This window comes from Heterocephalus glaber, unplaced genomic scaffold, assembly GCF_053883595.1.
Source record: "Heterocephalus glaber isolate CG9 unplaced genomic scaffold, H.glaber_assembly_v1.0 deba00000331, whole genome shotgun sequence".
In the NCBI taxonomy this organism is placed as follows: Eukaryota; Metazoa; Chordata; class Mammalia; order Rodentia; family Bathyergidae; genus Heterocephalus; species Heterocephalus glaber.
In genome coordinates, this window is record NW_028258142.1 from 53,422,449 (window position 1) to 53,429,025 (window position 6,577).

Below are 6,577 nucleotides of genomic sequence, written 5' to 3' on the forward strand. Positions count from 1 at the left end.
CAAATACCAGAAGGCATGAATCCAAGTCACTTTGTGGAAATATCAAAACAAATGCACCTTTGTTCATTCATTCAATAAATATTAACGGTCATTTGTTATATGCAGTACCCTTCATTAGATACTTTGAGGGAAATGGCAAGGCACAAAAGAAAACATCTCTCTCTTTTCCAGAACTTTATGTTTCTTATTAGACAAACTCAAATGTCTATAACAATAAAAGAATTGTATATGACAGTGCAAAGATACCAACCCTGTATTTATACTAACTATCTGCTGCTATGTAATAAATTACTACAAACTTAGCAACATGTATTAGTCAGTTTTTCCACTCCTGGACACAATACCTGATACCCACAACGTAAAGGAGGAAGGTTTCATTTTAAAAGGGTAGAAATATCATGACAGAAGGGCATGGTGGAGCAAAGCTGCTTAGTTCATGGCCGCCAGGAAGCAGAGCAGGGAACAGTGTCAGAGAGGAAGATGCATTTATAGTTTGTCAAATCCCTAACTCTTCAGAAAGTAGAAGAATGTTCTGTTTTCTTTTGGTAGCTGAGATTTGTGTCAAGAAGGACACATAGCAATCACTTATAAGAGTCAAAAGCCAAGAAGTACAAAGTGAAAGTAATTTCTTGTGACTTACTTGAGTGTCACCAAATGGCACCTAAGTGAATTAGTGCTAATGTTCCAATGAGTGTCATATGCACTTTTTTCTTCTTCCCAATTTCTTCACTTGTTTTCCTAACCTTTTAACAGTCTTGAAGACAAAATTTCCCTCTCCTCAGGGAGCAATAATACTCCAAGTAAAAGTAGAAAAGTTGATGTGTTCTTCAAACTCTAGGGCTGAGCCCAGCCATCAGTATTTTTGTTTCCTACTCCACTGTGGGGTGAGACTTGAGAGCTTCTCCCATGTGTGTCCCAGTTCTCTAACTACATTTGGTTCCTGTATTTGAAGACGTAGAAAAACTTTGATTGAGGGGTAGAATGAGGAAGAACTTACAAAACATATCAGAAAAACACCAGCAAAGACACAAAGACACAAATGTAACTATTTATCTTTAATAAGGTGGGGCGTCGGGTAAAATGGTGGATCTCAAATGGCATGAGCACTAGTGTCCCATAGGACCTGTATTTAACTAATATCCTGTCGTGTCCTGGACCACTTATGTTAGAATCCAATGGAGAGACCCCAGGATGTCCTCCCAAGAAGACTCCAACTCTTTCCTGTTCCACTGAGGCAGCTTCTTTCAAAGGTCACCAGAAACTGCAGAGTGTAGCAAGGTGGAGAACACTGAGTTAGGATCATTTCCTCTTACATCTAACCAAGAGAGACATTCTAAGTCAAGGTTATTGATCCAAACTGTTCAAACTACTACTCAAACACCGGTTCTAACAATTACCCAACCTACAGCTCTGGGCACTTCAACAAATTCCTACTTTCCTCAGTTGGGGGGCTGAATAAGATGGACTCTGTTTCCAGACCTGTACAGAGAAGGAGACAGGCACAAGAAATGCTTCTTATACAACATTAATAAACAACAAACAGGGACTTAAAGAATACAGAAGAGCATTTCATTCAAAAGTAGCAAGGATAATGGAGAAAAGAGGAGAGCGAGAATAAACAAACTACTTTCTAAGAAAGCCAAATGGGATTCTCAAGTTGGGCATGAGCAGGAGTATCCCAGGTAGAGGGAACAGCTTGAAGAAGGTTAGAAATTTGAAAGTCTATGACAGTGGTAGCAAACCTATGGCACACGTGCCGCAGTGGGCTGTTTGAACCATTGAAAGCTCTAAAAGGTTCATCATCGCTGGTCTGTGACATATAAAACTCCACTGTGCGATGTGGTCTGAGGGGAGACAAAGAAGCTGGCGATGGGATTGAAGGCAAAGCCTTTGGTTAGGAAGGAAACAGCAGGTCCTATCCAAGGGCCACGCCAATCCATTGGAAAAATGCACGCTGGCTATGCAGGGAGTGTTCGGATCGGTTCTGCATTGTAAAGTGGTGACTCTGGTGACATGCTGATTGAATTTCAGAGTCAGGAAGCCTAACTAACAGGAGCCCAAGAGAGAAATTACAAGGACCAAACTAAGTCCAGAAAGAAAGGTTAGAGAGCCAAGTGGAGATCTCAGTGCATAAGATATGGTGACTGACTCAATGAGTCCTAACTTTCTGGATTGAGCCACAAGGGGAATGAGTGACATGTTCACTGAAGAAAAGCATGTTTGAAGGGATCCCAGTCCCAGAAAAAAAAATGAAGCCTGTGGGTGAACCTTCATGGAAGAACTCAACTGTTATTTTCAGAGACGCTCCAGGCCCTGGACACAACTGCTGTTATGGGGAAGGTGGCTGGGGGCCTCCTCAAGCCTAACATTCTCCAACTGGAAAGCCATTTGGACAGTTCCTGGAATTCTTGACCACAATTTAGGATGACCACACTCTTTTCAACCAGAACTCAGATGAGCCCAAGAAAAATTCATCTTTCCCTGCCCTCTGGAATGTTACTTTCTGACCAATCCCGAACCCCAGAGTTCAAGGACCCAAGGCTCTTGTGGTTCTACTCCAAAGAGAAGTACTGCACTCATTATGACCCCCAGCCCAGAGGACAAGCAAGAGGCCCATTAGGTTCTGAGGCCCAAATGGATCCATATTGTTTCCATGGCAGCACTTGAAAACTGTGACAGTGAAGAAGAATTGGGAGGTTGAGGGCCCTGCACCTAAACTCTAGATCATTCTCCAAAGCCTGGGTCTCTGGGGATGAGCCACTTTGAGCTGGATCAGACCCAGTGGGGTTGGCAACACTACGTCACCTGGAGGGTAGGTGTCCTACCACCCTCTCCTCCAGGAAAACAGTGAATGGTGATTTAAAAATTCACTTGAGAAAGTGAATTAACTGCTCCCAAAATTCCATGCTATTTTCACTTTGTGGTCTTTGTTTCCTTCTGACAAATGCTTAAGATTGTGTCAAAAACACACAGAACTACAATCCTGCCGTGTTACACTGACATTATTCACACTTGCTAATGATTAACTCCCTTTGACACTGTAGCATTGTAGGAGGTAGAGTTAAACAAACAGCTTCAGGGGGCCCAAAAATGAGTTACAGGAGACTGGGCCAACTGACTTGGAAGAACTCCAGTGCTATTTCCCTAGTTTAGACTTGTCCTAAGGGGCATTTCCATTTGGGGACCTGAAGTTCTGAAATTCCTTCCTCTTCCTGGTTCAACAAAACTTTAATTTATTGACCTGCAGGGCACAGTCTAAGACATCTGTTAAGTCTGGCATTTCCTTGACCTGTGCAGAGAATTCTGTTGAGTAAAAATGGTTCGCTTTTTGTTCATTCCAGTTTTTGGATTTACAGTGTGCAAGCCTCCAGTCTCTGGTCGAAAGGATGCCTTGTTATAAACCCAAGAAACCAAAAGAATTTTGTTCTTTCTGGGGGAATCACCTCCATGAAGGGGAATCACCTCTTTTGCAATATGACAGACAACACTTTGAGTAGATACCCAAGAATCTTTTTACTGTACAAGGAGAAGAGGAGAAAATTTCTCAAAAGCAAATTTTTGTGCTTTGTATGGTAAAAATCAGTCCTGCGAGAATGTGAGAAAATTCCTGTATACCAGCCAATCAATTGCTTTACGAGAACTGTCTAATAGCTCATGTTCACCTTGAATGAAAAAGATAATGAAACATAAACAAGCTTTGGAACCAAGAAAAAGGAACAGAAATGCTTACAAAGCTCCCACCTGTACTTGCTTCAGCCAGCAACCCACAGCCCCAGCAGTGCATGGCAGGCCTCAGAGATGAGACTAAAGGTGATATGTTCACTACTCCACATGAAAGGTTCTCTGGATAATGCTTAATAGTGCTTCACCTCTGTTTCTATCAGCTCTTTTGGCCATAAGAGGAAATGTCCATGGGAATTATGCTGAAAAAAAAGACCTGGGGTTAGAGCTTTATAGCCCTTGGGTCAGCTAAGGAGTAAGAGGTAGAAAACTTGCACAAGGAAAGGAAAAGAAAGAAAGAAAAGAAAAAGGAAAGGAAAGAAGGGAAGGAAGGAAGGAAGGAAGGAAGAAAGCTTTTTTAAAAAATGAAATTTCTTTTTCAGTATATCCAGATCAAAAGAGGAAATAATTCCAATTTGTTTATAGAGAATGTAGACATGCCCGGAGGTTACGATAAATTGAGATCTAGACTTCATATGGGATTTGAGCCTGCACAGCTTATAATAATGCTAGGCTGTTTGCAGTGTCTTTAATACAGACAAGGTCCTCAGACCTCTCAAAGCCAGTATAATTGAAAATCTTAGGCAAGAGAAGATTAAGCTGTTTGATCAAGGATAGAAAGAGATACATTTTCATTGATGTCTAAGAGAAATGAAGGAAGTTTTTTAAAATGGCAAAAAATAGACTTATGTCTATAAGAATTTCAGGGTTGAACATATAACAGTCTTTATATAAACTTCATTTTCTAATCACCTATGATAGGATTACATCTTAACATTTGATGAAAAAGGGAAGTTATTTTCAGATTTTTTCTGTATTTAAGTAAGGAAAGAAAACAAAATTACACATTCATAAAACATATGATTACAGACTTCCCTTGTTTTCTAAAATACAAGATCAAGCTCACTGAGGAAGAAGAAAGGGAACTACTTGTGACTCACATTAAATTACCAACAATAATAAGAAAAAGTATTAAACTTGGTAGACTGTCAAAAATATTGCCCCAGTGGGACATTTTCTTTTAGCTTTCCAGCAGCGGCAAGGAAATTGCAGTGACCTGCCAGAATTATTTTTTCTGCAAGCAAGTACAAATGTTGGGGCACAATCTATGATGGAGAGCCCAGCTATTGCTCCTTGTCCAGATATGGACCTCAGACTGGTGTCTATGGGTCTCCTTCCCCACACCGGCTCCATCCAGCAAAACAGAGCTGGATGCTCCCTGTGTCATGTGCAGTTTTTTAGCAGAGTGAATGCAGATTAGTGTCAGGTCTTTCTTAAATTTATCCTAAGCCCTGTAGCAATCTGCATTGCTAAGGAAAAGTTGGAAGCCAAGATTCATCTGAATGTAAGAGTTCTTTCAACTTTATACGTTCTACTCCAAAGAGCAAGTTTTACAAGAGTGCTGCCTAAGGAACCCAGGTGGAATCCTGTTGGCTGCAAAATGAATGAAAACAATGAACAATCTGACTGTGGTAGGAATGAATTCACATGAAACAATCTAGTTGCATATCTTTGCCTAGGGTTGCCATGACAACAACAGCCTGGATGCTTGAACAATAAAAAATTTATTTTCTCATATTTTTGGAAGCTGGAAGTCCCAGGTCAAGGTGTCAGTAGGGTTAGCTTCTTCTGAAGCCTCTCTCCTTGGCTTGTAAGTGGCCATCTTCTCCCTGTGTCTTCACACTGTCTTCCCCCTGTGTGTCTACGTCTTAATCTTCTGTTCTTATAAGGGCATAAATTATACTGGGTCAGCCCCCACCCTAATGTCCTCACATTAACTTAATTGTTTCTTTAATGACCCTATCTCCAAAGACAGTAAAGTCACATTCCCAGGTACTTGGGATTGTTTCTTGGTCATATGAATTTGTGGAAACATAATTCAGCCCATAGTTCAATAGTTAAATATGAGAATGTTCCTACAGGGGACCACCACAATGAAGAAAAGGAATTCAGCTGGGCGTGGTGGCATACCCTTCCAGTTCCAGCTACCCAAGAGGCTGAGGCAAGAGCAACACATGAGTCCAGGAGTTTGAAGCCAGCTTGGGAAACTAGGCAATCCACCTCAAAAACTAAATAGGAAAGAAGAGAAGGAAGGAAGGAAGGAAGGAAGGAAGGAAGGAAGGAAGGAAGGAAGGAAAAGAGAAAGTGAGAAAGATCATGAGCACAGAAACTGAAAGAACTGCATGTGATTTCTTTGGAACAACTCAACCTGTCCTTCTTGTAGCTAAAAGTTACCTACAGTGGAGAGGAAAATTCGAGAGTCCTGCATCCTCTCCCATCTCCCCACCAAAAAAACCTTAAATTTATCTCTAAAATTATGCTAGAGTGTTTCAAAATTAGCATGACAAAGACTCATGTTCTATCTTTTCTCCAGGAAGAGGAGATAAGAATGTACTGTCCTACACAGATTCCTTCTCACGGCCAATGAGAAGCAATGATGGGAGTGAGCATCATATGTGGGACATGGTGCCTCATTGAAGGTCAGTTGCATCACACGTCTCTGATTTGAAATAAGTGTCTACTTTATAATCACAAACAGTACAAATAATTTTTTAATAAATCAAGAAACCTGTGCCCTCAAGAAACGTATAATGTCTAAAATGAATTTTAGTTTCCCTCCTGCCTTTCCTTTTATGATTAATTCATTAATAAACATGTCCAGCATGTAGTAAATTCCAGAAGCCATGCTAGACCGTGTCTACCCTGAAGGTAGTCACACCCTAGAAGACAAGACAGACAGGGGAAAAAACGCATAGTTAACCAAGTCCTAGACAAAACCATAATGCTGGTGTGACAGCTACTTGATGTGTCAACTTGGCTGGGCCATACTCAAAGTATTTGGTCAAATACTATTTTG